At 40.4% G+C, this 16,882-nt stretch overlaps 1 protein-coding gene across 1 annotated transcript in view; it reads left to right on the forward strand.

Moving 5' to 3' along the window:
• The first annotated feature begins 209 nt into the window (after positions 1-209).
• LOC117702150 (collagen alpha-1(XXIV) chain-like) overlaps positions 210-16,882 on the forward strand; it is a 41,745-nt gene continuing 25,072 nt past the window's right edge. Inside the window, exons 1-3 of the mRNA XM_034493445.2 lie at positions 210-266; positions 4,186-4,239; positions 6,940-6,975. The gene's annotated coding sequence lies outside the window, so the exon portion shown is untranslated. The remainder of the gene's footprint in view (positions 267-4,185; positions 4,240-6,939; positions 6,976-16,882) is intronic.

Here is a 16,882-nt window from a genome sequence, read left to right on the forward strand (position 1 = left end):
ACTTATACACACATACACACGCACGTTGGTAAAACAACATTTCTATAATCTTATGTCCCATCCATTTTCTTTTATGATTGTCTTTTGTTCCTGTTTTAAGAACTATTCTTGATAGTTCTTTCTAGATTGCCATAAGACTCTTCATTTGTAAATATTTATAGAAGGTTAAAAGCAGGCTTTCTGTTTTTTCATTGTGTCTCTAGGGTCCAGAGGGGGATGCTGGCATTGTTGGAATTGTAGGCCCTAAAGGTCCTGTTGGGCAGATAGTAAGTATAGAATCATTCTGTCACCCAAGACTTCTGCTTGTTTGCGTAGTGTAGGACTTTAAATTCATATACTTCACACTATAAAAATAACGTAATAAAGTGACTTTTAAGATGAAAACTCGTAACAGCATGTGCAAGCTCCATCCTTTTATGGCTCATAAATTAGTTTGAGCAAAATGCTATCATAGGCCACCCACACTTCTCAGTTCTTATTTTAAAAAGAAAAAAGAATAATCAGAGTAGCTATGGAGAATAAACAGTAGATCTGGTAACCCACCCCAACTTCAAAAAACAAAGCAATTTGTTCATGCATATTAATACAGAGGCCAAACACCAGCCACCTGGGGAAGGCTTGCCTCTGCACAGAGCTCTTCTCTTTTCTTTGGTTTTTTTTTTTTTTATATATCATTTAGTATTTTTATTTTTTTTATTGGATATTTTATTTACATTTCAGATGTCATCCCCTTACCCCATTTCCCCCACCCCAGCCCAGGAGCCCCCATCTCATTCCCCCCTCCTCCTGCTTCCATGAGGATGTGCCCCAACCCACCCTCCCACTTCCACCTCCCCACCCTCAAATCACAGCTAACCATTGAACTGATCTAGGGGTTCCCATTGGAGGAGTTAGAGAGAAGGAGCTGAAGAAGCTGAAAGGGTTTGCGGCCCCATGAGAAGAGCAATAATACCAACCAACCAGAGCTCCCAGGGTCTAAACCACCAGCCTGGGAGCACATGGGGAGAGATCCGTGGCACCAGAGCTCTTAAGACCACACTTTGACCGCTCTTTCCCCAAAGCTGAGTTTTCTCCACTCAGGATCAGATATGGCAAGAGAGTAGTACGGGCAGCTGAAACACTTCCAAAAATCAAAGGCTAGCAAACTTCATTCTGCACTCACTCTGCCTGGACCTGCAGAATGCAAAGTAAACGAGCCAGGCCCAGTCCTGGTCAGTGTTAGTTTTGCTTTGTTAGGTTTTTTTGGTTGGGTGGTTGGTTGGTTGGTTGGTTGGTTGGTTGGTTTTTAATTAATAGCGCCATCATAGTGAGGGATAGGCTTTAAAATAGAAACAAAATAAAACAAAGGTTTTTAAAGCTTCAAATAGTGACTTGGCTGTGGTCATAGCCACGCCATACTTTGCAAGAGCTGCTAGGGCTTGAGTGGGCGGGAGAGAGAGAGAGAAGAAAGAACAGCTCAAATGCAGCAGAAAAGATTCCTGCAGAGCCTTACGGACCCTGAACCACTGTCTTGGTCAAAGCAGTGAATGAAGTCAGACATAAAATTCTGTAGCCCTCCTAATTCCAACAATAACTTGTTTTTAATGAAACAAGGAGCAGCATTGTATGGATGTTCCCTTGGAGTTCGGCACATGTGGTCAGGTGTAGGTTTGTTGGGTGTTTTCACCATTTCTAAGGAACCAAGGAAAGTGGGTGTGTTCCATAAAGTGTCTTTTCTGACCATCCACAACTGCGCTACGCAAATGGGCAATCAGAAAATAAATGTTGCTTTTATGGCCTCGTCAGTGTCTGGCTGCTGCCAATAAACGGGGTTCCATGAAGGGAGCCAGGAATAGAGCCTATATCACCTCGTGGGTCAGTCCTTTTTGTTACCTGATTAACAGTACAGGGTACAATTCATGTAATAAGCTCACAAGGCTTGGAGTAAGAAAAGACTTGGGAGACAAGGAAAGGTCTTGATGAGCTAGCATTGGGGAAGGATCTCGAGAAGGTGTGCCAGTGTCCAGTCTGTGTCTCTTATGTCATTTAATCTTAATTAAAATCTTCCAAGAGGTGTTGTCACCCCACATTGCAGCTCAGAAAACTAAATCTCTAGAAAATATCTCTGAGACAATGGTATGACAGTATGCCAACACAGGAAGAATTTGTCTCCCTATCTGATTGACCAAACCACTTGCTACAGGGCTACTCAGTACAGCTGCAGAAGCAGAACGCACTGTTGGTAGTAAGTGCTCTCCAGTCTGCTTCTTGCTCCCAAAATCAAGAGGAGCTTGATGATTAAGTAAGAGTAATTAGGTTAGAAAATCAGGATTTTATTGTGCCCCATTCCAAAAACATGCTTACATAGATAATCTCTGCCTACTACGTAGCTAACTGGTACCTACTACTAAAATCATGATGTGATGTTTGCGAACACTTAGACAAATGTACGTAGTAATCATTACCGTCTTCAGTGTATTTCTCCGAGTGTTAGTCTATACCCTTCTAGTAACATTATTTGGGAAACGTATGTCATAATTAGACTAAAGTTTCCTCAACATCTACGGAATCTGGAGGCTACACTGGATTAAATTAAAATATCAACTTTCTCATTTCAATTATAGATCTTTGAAATCTTGAGTACCGTGTTTACAAATTATCTCTTAAAGTTTGCTTTGTTTAAAAAGTGATCTCAACTCGTTTAGTGTCTCAGTAATTTCTAGTTTGCAGGCACACTTACTATCAGAGCTGTCAGACAATGGGCTACATCACATTGGATTTTAAGTAGACAACATTTCTTTATCGCCACACGTTGTAGGAAAAGAGAAAACCTGTTAGGTATTTATAACTGCATATTCCATACAGAATCAGAAATTTTCTGTCAAATGAAGTGGAAAGTAGAATTTGATAATAAATAAATAAATAAATAAATAAATAAAATGAGTATTTTATATTCATTTGAAATGATAGTCTATGGTGGGGGAGCACCCTCATAGAAGCAGGGGGAGGGGTGATGGGATAGGGGGGCTTCAGGGGGGAAACTTGGAAAGGGGGTAACATTTGAAATGTAAATAAATAAAATAACCAATTTTTTTTTAAAGAAGGGAATTTACTAGCTACCCAGCTCATTCGGGGACATCCTCATAATCAACAGATCAGAGACTAAGTATCTTTTGTGCGCAGTTCTGCAGTGTCTCACAGAGGACCTGGCTGCTTGTTGGTCACATGAGATGCCCTCTGGTTCTGCCCTGTACTCCCTTGCTGCCATGTGTCATGAAACCCAGACACCCATCCCTTCATCATTTATACAAAAACTCATTCACAAATGCGTGCCTTGTTCCAGAGCCCCTAAGAAAAGCAACGTCATTTGTTATGTAATGATCCACATACAAAATATAATCTTGGACTTCTCATCACATGAACGTTTTAATTTTGATTTGTATTAGTTAGAAATGACTTACACCTCTTTGATTGAAAACTACAGCAATACAACAATTTTATCATGTGGTGTCAAAATTACTATAATTTATGCTAAGATTATACTCTGCTATATATTAATACGCTAATAATATAAAAACATCACTCCAACGGACTTTTTTTTTAGACTGAGACTGACTGCTTTTTTTACCCCCAACAGGGAAATGCTGTCCCTCTTGGCCGAGAAGGGACAATGATATACGAAACCAAAACTATTTAGAGATAGCTATTTTATCATTGCACATGTTTTCTGGTATATGTTTTTTCTGTAACTTATATGGGGAATGAGGCTGGCTATTGACAGTGGGCCTTTCTATGCCCATCCTAGTTCTCAAACAATGACACAGAGGCTTATATTTATTTACAATACTTTTGGCCTTAGCTCAGTCTTGCTCCCCGCTAGCTCTTCACTTATATCAACCTGCTTATACTAGTCTATGTCTTCCATGTGACTGGTTACCCCTCATCAGTTCTGTATGCCAGCTTTCCTCAGAATCTAGATGCTTAGTCTCCTGTGCCTGATTCTTTCCCAGAGTTCCTCACTCTGTCCAGAAGCCCCACCTTACTATCCTGGCTTTCGCTATAGGCCATAAGCTTTTAATTTTAACCAATCAAAGGGTGCCTTAGGTAGGCAAGGAAGGACAGAGACTCATGTCCACAAGTGTACAAAAACATCACTCCAACAGACATTTTTAGACTGAAACTGACTGCTTTCTTTACCCCCAACAGGGAAACACTGGCCCTCTTGGCAGAGAAGGAATAATAGGCCCAACAGGTGGAACTGTAAGTTTATTGCAACATAGCTTTTATTATTATTATGTTGTTGTTGATGATGATAAAAATGTTGTTGATTCCTTTTCTAAATTCTTAATTCTAGAATACTCCATAGTGAATCAGCCTGGGCATTTGGGAAGCAAAAATTGAAAAGGCAGATTTCCTTCTGGGAGACCACTCTTCAGGATTGTAGAAAAATAGATTTGAATGGTGGAGGCACTCAAAGCTCGAGAAAAGAAAAACAAAACTGAGCCAAGGAGGGTGAGAGTAGCAAACACAGAAGCGGTCACTACAGCTGTAAAAATGGGCCCCGTTCTGAAGGAAAGAACACAGAAAGTGAAATGATTTCCGATCGCAAAGATCTGCGTCTTTACCTCAGTTTTTCTCAACCTTTCTAATGTTGTGACCCTTTTAATACAGTTCCTCGTGTTGTGGCGTTCAACACCCAAAGAGGTAGCAACCCACAGGTTGAGAACCACTGGTTTAAAAGCACCCTCTTTAAAGAGTAAGATGTTAGTAAAATGAGCAAGAAAAGCTGGATAGTGGAAGATCAGACATGACAGAAAGGAGTCTCAGTGCAGGCTACAGTGTGAGAAGAATATGAAAACGTGGGAGACTACCGTCTCTCAGAAGATTTTTGTCATCCCTGTGACTTTTATTTTGCTTCATTTTCTGTGACATTTCTCAAATTGGTACAACACATGGTTCGGGTGGGCATCATTTCTGCTCAGTGGATGACATTTATAGAGGTTCATCTGGTTCGTCAAGGTAAGGGACCCAGTGATGTCTCCACCCATCCCAGCCATGTCTGGAGTGGGCATAGAATCAGCATAGTGCCAGTGGTGAAGCAAAACCAAGAAATAAGACAATGACTGAAACACAATCCCGGGGGCCAATTTCAGCCCAGACAAGTGCCACACAATAGGGTCAAGCCTGGGAAAACCAAGACTCATTCCCTTCCGGGAAACCAGATTATGAATCATTTGAAAGTGTTGTGTGTAGATGTATTTAAAATTGAAAATGGAATGTTTCGAGTGTTAAGGCGAGTTCTTTTTGATAAATTTAGAGAATCTGCCACAAAAGTTACTGGAGTTTATTCAAAAGAAATAAAATGTGCAACTCATTCTCTTGGCTTCCAACCTTTGCTATTCAGAGTGACATAAAACTGTAGGTGGGAGACATCTCATAGTTCAGTGGGTGGTTCTGCAGCACACGCTGTTCCAATTAAGGAATGATTGTTCTCCCCTGACAAAAATGTGAAGTATTATCGGTCAAGGAAAATGTGATAAAGAAATGTCTCAATGAAAATATCTCACTGTGTTCTGTTTATACCATAGTTGTTAAAGGTCATTGTGCTATTCAACGTGCACATCAAATTTCTTTTCAAATTTTTTCCATATTCTGTTTTTTCCATTCTGAGAAAAATCCATTATAAGAAATAATCATCTGAAAATACACACACACACACACACACACACACACACACACACACAAATATTGTGAGGGAAAATCAGTAGGGGTGGAGGCAGTGACGGAGACTAATAACGAGGGTGCGAAGTTATTGTAACGGAATACGTGGTGGTAAAAAGAAAGAGGCTGATCAATATAACAGACAAGAGGGCAGAATTAGATATGCAGATGTATTGTAACTTAATCATTACAAAAACAACTGCAGATGGCAGGAATCCTGACCTAAACTGACTTATAGTAAGTACAGTAGTAAGGACAAAAGACTTCACATTTGATGCGGTTTTTAATTTTGTCACTTACAAGTGCTCAGAGTCACCCTTAAGGTTGAAGATTTCTAATGCGTAATTGACTGGCGTTTGGCCACGTGTGCACTCCTATACTGGTGTCAGGGAAGGAAGATGGAATTAATTGGGATTAACTGGGTTGAAAGATATTAGACTCTCATTTCACCATTTTTAAAACCCCAGATAAAGTTGATGAAAAAACAGCAGAAAAATCATTTTTTAAAAAACTGATCTAGAAAGCTCAGCCGTGGCTTATAGGTTGGGACTATATATGTCTAGAAGTCTGAACCCTTTTTTTTAGAAACGTAATCTTAAGTTTGAACTTTTAAATCTGGGTATGGAAAAATTATTCCCAACACACATTAAGAAATGAAAATAAAGCAGCTAAAAGCACTTGCCGTGTAAACCTGCCAGCCTGAGCTCAGTCCCCGGCCCCACAGTGGAAGAAGATAGTTTACTATTGAGTGCTGTTCTCCAGCTCCCACACGTGCCTCACCTCGGCACACACAATAAATAAAATTAAAGAGGAACAGAGAGAAAACAAAAGAGAAATCTTTTGTTTGAAATCTAGAAACACAGATTTCAAAGGCAAAGAGAAACATATTGGAACTTAGAAATTGGAAGACTTCCCTTTCCAAATGCATCTGTGAATGAAAGTCAGAGAGCTGTCCCCACCTCACTGGTTAAGTAAGATCATGGTGGTGTTTCAGTCACTGTGGGGTGGGCTTGGAGTGGTGGGCACACAGCACAAGCCATCAGTGTAGATTGCTTGATTGGTTTGGTTTTGTGGGAATTTCTGATTACCCAGAAAATCTAGGCTTTATATGAATTAACAAGTCTTCCTAGATAATGAAACAAAAGTATACAATGACATGTTTCTAAGTACAACCATTACTGCATCAGACAGACAACGGTCCCTAACACTGAACTACTATCTTTTTTCTCTCTCTTTTAGGGGCCCAGAGGTGAAAAAGGCTTTAGAGGTGAAACTGTAAGTTTAACTAAGAGACAACATTTATGGTTACATCATCCCTTATCTCTCCGTGATAATCCCCATGGACTCAAAGGTCATGTTAGATTTGCCTGTCGTGCCTGAAACTTGTGAACAACAACAACAACAAAAAATCAAATTATAGTTGTCAAAAAAAAGAAATAGCTTGTATGGTACAAGAGAGTGGGATCTGATGAGCCCTAAATGTGCTTAGGGATCTGCCAATCACAGTCTCCCAAGATCACCATGTACACGAAGAGATGTGCCTTCTCCAGGCCGCAAGCAACAGTCGTGCCAGGTCACGTTCACACACACACTATACCCAGCCAGCAGTAATGGGAAGCTCAGAGCATTAGTGTGTTTGTGCTGTTCTAAGACAATTGCTTGCTGTGTCGCCCAGGCTAGCTTTCCCTGTCTCCTCTCCTCTTCCTGAGGGCAGGGATGGCAGACATACATTTTTAATAAAATTTTTGTTGTATATTTGTTCAGTATACATAGTGGTAGCGTGAGCCGTCTGGATATATAGATAGTAAAAAGGCCACCACAGTGAAGCAAATGGGCACATCCACCATTTCCCACAGGCCACAAGAACAATTTATGTTGAGCAGACTACAGCTTTCCCCGAGAAGAGACAGTAGGCATGGAGTGAATTAATCACACTAATTAGCTGAAGAGTGGAACACATATTAGACTTTTTCCCATCAGACAATATAGCAGGCTTGCATGCACATAGAGATTCTTATCTTTTAGGTTTTTCATTTAGAAATGGGAATGAAAATCAGGTTGGTGTTAGCTCACTTCCTATGGCTCTCCAGCTCTGTGTGCCTCACTTATCCTAAGCACAGTGGCTGGATCATAAGTTTCCATGAGGTCAAGAAACCTCAAGAGCCCATGACGATGTCATAATGCAGGAATGTTATAAGCACTTCATGTGAAAACAAATTACTTGCTCTGACGCATTGAAAACTCCATGAGTTATGGCTGCAATTTTAGATTTCTGATAAAAATATGGCATCTAGAATCAACAAGTTAGGGACCAGGCAGGCTGTTCCTTTCAAAATGAAACATAGACCGAGCTGAACCCACACAGAGAAGGGAGCTCTAACATGGCTGAAGGGTCCAAGAGCCAGGTCTGGAAGGTTCTATAAAGCCAGTGAGACAGTTACGATGTTTAGGCACTGCAATGTGATGCCTTCCTTCTCCAGTTCTTTTTGCAGCCTCCTCACTTAAAGTTCTTGTTCCTGGTACTTCTTTCTATGCTGTGTTTTTAAACCCCTTTGTTTCTGTTTGTCTAGACATGTTTATTTAAAGGCCATTTGCATAGGCTGGACTTGCTGGAGTATTGGGCACATCCTGCCCCCACCTCTGGAAACAATGCTTAATACCCAAGACTGAATACAGTGCCCATCTCCTGTAGCTTAGTTCTTTTCTTCAGAGGCCTCTTATCACTAAGTCTTTTCCTGAATAAGCCTATAGTATTAGTTTCTTTCATAGTTTGTGACTAAAATATGTGACGTAAACAAGTCAGAAAGGAAAGATTTGATTTAGTCATGACTTCAAAGTGCTAAGTCCAAGATTGCTTGCCCCTGCCCCCCCTCCACCCCCAACACACACAGGAGCAGAGCACGTGATGAAGAACAGTTGTCACAGCAGATGGGCAACAAAGCTGAAAATCTTAGCACTCTCCTGATCTTCTTGTACTTCTTTTATTCCACTGGCCCCAACCCACTCAAGGTCAGTCATCACTGGTAATATCCTTACAGACATGCCCAGAGTTGTGTTCAAACACCTAACTGCCAATAAATATCAACCATCACACCACTGTGTAAGGGCAATGCCGCTCCTCCCCAAACTCTGTAGACTCCCTTAACCTAGTTCCTTGTTACTTCTGTATTACATATGTTTGTTCAGCATGTCTCCCTCACTAGGGTATAAACTCCATAGAATATCTGTTTTGCTTTTAGTGTTTGTTTTAGTGATGGGACCCCAATACCTGTCTTATAGTAGGCACTCGCTAAGCAGTGAATTCTAAATGAGCCATAAATATGAGTGACTATGGAAGGTAAATTCAAATGATTTAAGTATGATTTCAGTTTCTGAAATAAGCTTACTGAGAATGGTCTGGAAAAGGACAGTGTACATATTTGATGCCATCTTTGATATCACTATTTAAAACTACAGCTAACTACCATCTTTGATAGCTGAAGTCCTTGGTCAATAGCACCGGTCCATAATGAAAACACAATTAACACTGGCTTGAAGAAAGAAGACTAGGCTGGCTTGGGCTTGATCCAGTAATGACTCCTCTGTGGTCGCAGCTGCTGTTCCCCGCACTGAAAGCCATCGCTGAGAGTTACTGGATTATCATCCTTGCATTTAAGTTCCTGCCAGATCTTCTCTGTGATGCTATGCAAGTGGAAAATAAGTAAACCCCCTGGAAAAGCACTAGCAAAGGCACAGAATACAGAATTGGCCTCAATTCCCACCCCTCTATAACCTACCAGCACAGTCCATTCGTCTCACCTCCATCACCGACACTCGGTCCGTATTCCCACGCTATCAACCCCAGTTATGAGCATCTTTTCATTGACTCTGTCCACTGTCCCCACTGCAATCCATTCTCCACGTTCAAGAAATGTTGTCAAGGAACAAAACCTTGACCTCAACCTTCCCTGACTCTTACACTCAGAAGAAAATCTAAGCTCCGCCCCCTCATTATTAAAGCCCTACGAGACCTCGCTTCTATTTTCCCTCCAGTCTCAAGACACAGTGTGTGCCCTACTAGAGGCTCTCACGTTCTTCAGTTCTCTGGAATGTGTCTTCTCGTTACCCAGAAATCCCTTTCACCTGCTCAGCAAATGACTGCTCTATCACAGGATCCCAGTCTCTGCTCAAATATCATCTTGGAGATGTTTTTCCCTTGCCATAGAATTGGGTTTATTATTGAAGAAGTTTCACATCCCCTGCACCATAACTCTGTAAATTTCAGAATTGGTTGCAAATGAGTCCTTCCCACCTGTAGGGCTCTGTTTCCGTACATCCATGTAAGAGAGATTTTTTTTCTCCATTCTACATTTGATCCTTGTATGGCTGCCTATGGGTTTTGTTTTTAAACCCTGGGACTCATGTATATATATTCTGTAAATAGCTCCAGATTGAGGTGTCCTAAGAAATCTGCTCACAGGTAGTATGTAGTAGTATGTAGGAAACCCAAATCTCTTGAGTTTCTGATAAATTAATTTTGAATAGTTAAAAATATTTTCTGACTTCCCTGGGATTCCAAAACACTCTTAGGACAATAATGATTAGCTTGAGATGAAATTTAAAGAGCACTGTCAGAAATAATAGAATGAAATTATTTTAAAAGAAAAATATTAACTTAGACCAAAAATAACATTCTATTATCTCTCTTCTGGTTTTGACAGAATGTCAGAACTTGAAACATAACATGACAGAAGTAGGAAAACATAAAAAGAACAATTCCCCACAAATTTTAGGAAGGGTGCTTCATTTTTGTTGTATTTATGATAAGATAAAAATTAGTATAATGTTGAAGAATTCCACTGACAATTTCTCAACTACTCTAAGTTAGCATTGCTTTACAGCCTTTTGAGTATGAGAAATATCTTATTGCCTCTCATTTGGTTTACACATTATAAGAAAGCTAATGTATGAAAAAATCCTACATTTTAAAGTTAAGAATTTAAGGTGCTGGAGAGGTGGATTCGGTTAAGAGCACTTGCTGCTCTTCCAGAGGACCCAAGTTCAGTTCCCAGTATCCACACTGGGCATGTCATAACTACCTGTAACTCCAGTTAAAGGAGACATAGCACTCTCTTCTGGCCTTGATGAGCAGCTGTACTCCTGTGTGTGTGTGTGTGTGTGTGTGTGTGTGTGTGCGCGCGCGCGCGCGCACATACACATGTACACATATTTAAAAAGAAAGAATTTAAAATATATAGATGCATATTTTATTCCTTTATTATATAATTAATTCAAATGAAAAATAATACAACTTTCTTGATTCAACTAGAAATTCCCCTACACTTATACAAACTTCAAAACGGAAACTTTTAACTCATACTCATGGGTATAGCACATTTCTCCAGTTATAAAAGATGAAAGAGATATTCTTTTTCTTTTAAAAAGGCTTAAAAACCACAATTTTTATTCTATCTATCTATCTACCTATCTATCTATCTACTATCTATGTGTCTGTGTTGTGTGTGCGCGTGTGTATTCAAACTTAGAGCTTTAATTATGTTAGGCAAGTACTCTGCCAGTGAGCTACATCTCCAGCCTGAAAACTAAACTCTCAGATGGGCCATGAAAACCACGCTCATAGAGCCTCTTATTTTTCAAATGAGATCTCTGTGACCCAAGAACATGTCAGTTCCAAAGATCAAAGCCTAAGTCTCTCCTTTCACAAACACTGTCTTCTCAGAAGTCAAAGAGCTTCTCAGACAACTGAAGGATGGGAGTTTCTAGGTAAGGGAGGTACAGAGAAAGTGATAAGCCACGGGGCAGCTTGAGGAGCAGACTCCTAACTTGACATCAGGCTTCAAACCTTTGAATCTACTGATGCCAGCCTAGCACCACTGATGTTTAATAAATCTTACTTAATATTATGAAAACATAATTAGGTCCTCCAAACCAGTCGTTCTCAGGAGAAGCCATCTGCTCCACAGCCCCAAAAAATATTTGGCAAAGATTAGATACACTTTCCAGTTGTCACAACCAGACAAGAGAAACACACTCATGACAGTTGGAAGACGGAGAATAGGAATCCTGCAATAGAAGTCCTTAAATTTAAATGGAAAAACCACTTTAAAACTGAACCAGCTTAAGAAGGCTCTGCCAGAGCCTGACCAACACAGATGTAGATGCTCACAGCCAACCATTGGACTGAGCACGGGGTACCCAATGGAGGAGTTAGGGAAAGGACTGAAGGAGTTCAAGGGGCTTGCAGCCCCATAGGAATAACAACAATATCAATCAACCAGACCCCCCCCCAGAGCTTGCAGGGGCTAAACCACCAACCAAAGAATACACATGGAGGGACCCGTGGCTCTGGATACATATGTAGCAGAGGATGGCCTTATTTGGCATCAATGGGAGAAAATGCCCTTGGTCCTGGGAAGGCTCGATGCCCCAGTGAAGGGGGATGCTATAGCAGGAATGGGTGGATGGGAGCACCCTTATAGAGGCAGGGGAGATGGATGGGACAGGGGTTTTGTGGAGCGGAAACTAGGAAGGGAGACATTTGAAATGTAAATAAATAAAACAAGCAATTTTAAAAATAAATTATATATATATATATATATATATATATATATATATATATATATCCTGAGATAAACGACAACTGCATTTACAGAAAGGTTAGGAAATAAGGAATTTTTATAAGGAAAAGACCACATACTCAAATTCAAGGTCACACACTAGCTTTCTTTTTTTTTAATTTTATTTTATATTTTATTTACATTTAAGATGCCATCCCCTTTCCACATTTCCTCTCCCTAGAAAACCCCTGTCCCATGCCCCCCTTTCCTTTTTGCTTTTATACAATTTTTTAATGTCAATCAAAGGATTTATAAGTTTGGTAATGCTCAATCAGAAGCGTAACCCAATACCCAATCTAGATATATAAACTATCTTTGACTGGTGTAGACATGTGAACATCTGCCTCCATGCCCCCCCCCCCCATCACCTAGCTTCTCCTCTCCTTCATCTTCTCTCCTTACTCCATCTCTTCCTCTCAGTACTCCTTCCCACTTAGCTCCTCCTACATATCACTCTTCCTGTTAAAGTAAAACTTTTCTCTCAAAATGCAATTAGAGCATACTTATTCCTAATTGTACCAGTGAGGTACAAGATAGTTCTAATACCCTGTCCATCATTTTGTTGACTAACCAGAACCTCTGTCATCTCTCCTAACTAAAACACTTAGTTCTGAACCTGGCTTTTTCCTTGGCTTTAGAATGAATGTCAGCTGAAAAACATCCACTCAAATCTTTTCTCTCAAGGTAAATAGCCAGGATTGGCTATGAGACTATGGGTCTTCAATCCTGTCAGAAATCCAGAATGACTGAGTTAACTGAAGTTATGGGAAGCACTAAACATAGCTTCTAAAACTTAGCCAATTTATAGAAACCGCTGAACACCTGAAAAGCCCCTATACTACCGGACGTTGGAGCATCAAATCTTCAGCCTTCTGGCCCAGGATCATCTGACAGACCTTAGTGATGTAGAATTATTAAGGGCTGATTACTCTGTCTAGGCAGATATAATCAGTCAACTATTCTGCAAGTGTGTCCTTTTCTGGACAGTAATTTGTCTGTAAATGGAAAGAGGCAATTCTTGCCTAGTGGCTGTCACCACACAACTGGAGTAACTCCAAGGATGCTCAATTTCTTCTTAGAATCCACAACAGGAAGCTGTCAGGAGCAGACAGGTCTCTAATCAGAATGGACATTAATATATAAATATTTGTAACGTCAATTCTATGGACTTCTGATGTTTTGAAAACCAACTATCCATGTAAGGTAACCTGGACTGTTGTCTGTTCACTCCTCTCAGCTATTTCTAAATAAAATATGGGAAACCTCCTAACAATAAACTCAAAGCCATGAATTTGCTATAGTCCCTTAACTCATAGGTTAATCATCCCAAATCAGTTAAAAAAGTTAAAGAAGGACTGGGTCTAAGCCTTGTATTCCTAAATGTGTTATACAGGCACAATGCCTATGAGAGTGTCAATATTCATCTCACTTTTATATCAATAAGAAGCTCGTACCGATGAAAACCTTAAATTTGAAATCAAAGTAAATTTTGTACCATTTAAGAAATTATAACTTCATCTTGATAATAATTGTACAGATTTCTACCAATAGGTTATGGCTATGCAGTAAGTCCTAGCTAATCCTCCCTGTTCCAACAAAACCACTATTCCTTAGAAAGACAGACCATTATTAACCACATTAGTCCCCAAGCCCAGGGAATAGGGGCGCTGACTCTTCTTTAACTTCTTCAAGCTGATTACGGGCATTGAGATATTAGAAGAGGGGTCGGGGGAAGAGTAAGTTGATAAGCCTCTGACGCTGTGTCTTCACTGAATCCAGATGGAATTCCAGGACATCAGAGGTTTGGGCAGGTCTGCTCAGTATGCTTGATGAGTAGATACACCAAGGCTGTGTATTCTGCAATATACAATTCTCAGAACAAGTTTTAGTAACAAGAAAAAAAAATTTTTTTCCCTAGTGGGCTGACATTTTTTTTAAAGATGTTGGTTCTAACAACTTTTCTTTTGTTTTTCCCTTTTTAAAATTGGTTGTAATATTTACATTTCAGATTTTATCCCCTTACCCCACTTCCTCCCACCACCAAGAAACCTCCTATCCCATCCCCCTCCTCATGCTTCTATGAGGCAGTGACGGCACCTACCGCCCCCCCCACTATCCCCTCCCCACCCTCACATCCTCCCCCACTCTGTGTTTATTTTTTTATGGGACCAAGAAACTCCTCTCCCACCTATGCAGGACAAGGCCATCCTCCCCTACATATACCGCTGGAGTCTTGGGTCCCTCCCTATGTGTTCCCAGGCTGGTGGTTTAGACCCTGAGGGGCTCTGGTTGTTTGGTATTGTCACACACTAGCTTTCTTAAATCAAATGATAAGCTATGATACTGTTCAGGGATTCATGCAAATTATGGGATAGAATAGAAAGAAACTAGCATAATTTAAAGGGAATGGAGGCTTTCTGTACAGCCACTCAAACCATTACCACAGCCGTCTCCACGAACGTGGTTGGCCTCAGGAAAGTGACAGTTTATCTACAAAGCCCTGTATGCAGTAGCTAAAATCAGATAATCTTCTTAGTGTTGCTAGTTGAAGGAGTAAGGGGACTAAGAACACGTTATGTGCTTGGAATCACAGTTTATTTGCTTGCTTGACCTGCTCGTGCCATTGTTGCGTTAGGTTGCCCTGCCCTCTTGTTGCCTGTTAAGCCTTTCATTGGCTCATATTTGTGGTGAACTAACTTGCTCTGAGGAACAAACTGAAATGAATTTGGTCGTGTCAGCAGTAAGAAGACTTTGCTCATTTTTCTCTGGTACACTCCTCTTTTGGAATCAAATATAGGATAGATGTTTTGTACTGAACCATCAAAGGGATTTTGTAAATGTCAGAAACATGTTAAGTGGTTCAATTGCACAGCTGTCTGTTATTTTCACAGTGCTGATTCAGAACAGATCAGATTCACTCTAACCTCGGCAGGATTTGAACTTAGACTGTCACTAACGATGGCATTCCTGCAAATCAGCAGGCAGCTTCTGAGGACAGCTTTTGGTTCCGTCTGATTAAATCTGTATGCATAAAACGGTAAAATAAATTCGTCAGCACAGACCATGCAAACTATGAAATGTCCATCAATCACAGTGAGAGTTCTCTAGCCTGCTTCACAATGAAAGCAGGTTAACAGTCTTGCATAAAGCATCCTGAGTACGAAGACAGTTACACTACCAACATTATTCTGGCTGGATATTAATTCTTCTTTTTGCTGTCTTCAAACTATAATCTGAGCCTGAGTCAGTATGATATGAAAATTCAATTCACCGTCAAATAAACTAACTTTGAGCAGATGTGTAAGGCATAAACAATGATTGCTGTTAGTACATTTTGAAAAATGTCAGCATAACTTTTGGCATCTAAATATACCCATTTAGCCTTCCTACTTTCTAAACGAATAACACTTCCAATGTTGTTCAATTGTGTCATAAGATATTGAGCATCTAGTATGTATCAGGCACTATATTCTTGTTCCAGAAAACTAAAAAGCAACAAACGTTCTATCAAACCTTAGGTATTTTCCAAAGTGCTGTGCTCTATGGAATGAAGAAGAAAAAAAACAAAAAACAAAAAACTAGTAGTTAGTTGAGGAGAAGGGAAGTGACGTGACAGGTAGTTGTGGTGTATGTAGAGTTTTAAGTAGTGTGGAGAGAGAAATGAACTATCTATAGGTAGTCAGGAGTGTGTGCAAGAGAACTCATTTATGAAGAACTTGGGTTGCCGGGCACAGTGGTACATACCTACAATCCCTGTACTAGGGAGGCTGGAGCAAGAGAACTGGGAGTTTGAAGCCAAATGGGCTACAGAGAGGAAAACCTATAGGAAGAAAAAAATAAATGGAAAAGAGACAGGAGAAGGTGGAAAGAGAAGGATGGGAGGAGGCTTTAGAGATGTGCAGGTAGCTGTCTATAGAAGGTGTGGGGGGGTGTTGATAAAAACCACACCTTGAAGAGGTGGCAATGGGATGAGGCATCTAAGAACATCATTTCTGTATTCAGCTGGCTTAACTTTTGGTCTTACCACTGTTGCTCATTCACTGGCTGCTCAGTTGTTTCACTTTCTGGGGTGTGACATGGAAATACAGCACACAACTTAGCTCGTGGATGGAGCTCGGTATAGAGTGGTGAGCCACACGATTAAGAAGTGTATGCTTTCCCAGTAAATGAGAGACATCAGATGTTTAGTGAATGATCAGATTCCAGTTTCTAAGAAGACTGTCATTAGTGTAATGGATAGGCTGATCTATTTCCTGTTTTACGGAATGTCCACTTCTTCCTTTATAGTGGCATGGAGGAGAGCATGTCATCTTGGCCTTTTCTTCTAAGGGCACTAATCAATCCCTTTATAGAGAGTCCACCCGTGTGGCCCAGTTAACTCCCCAAAGCCCCAATGCACCACAAAGATAGAAACTAGGACATTACTCAGAGGTTGGGGCACGTGGGAATTAGGCCATAATATATGATTTACACTGAAGATGAAGAAGTATCTTGGAGATGTTTGGAGGGATACAACTTATAGATATAAGAAGGAGGACAACATATAAAAACAATGAAGGTCCCAG

The sequence above is a fragment of the Arvicanthis niloticus genome, unplaced genomic scaffold, assembly GCF_011762505.2.
Source record: "Arvicanthis niloticus isolate mArvNil1 unplaced genomic scaffold, mArvNil1.pat.X pat_scaffold_511_arrow_ctg1, whole genome shotgun sequence".
Taxonomy (NCBI): Eukaryota; Metazoa; Chordata; class Mammalia; order Rodentia; family Muridae; genus Arvicanthis; species Arvicanthis niloticus.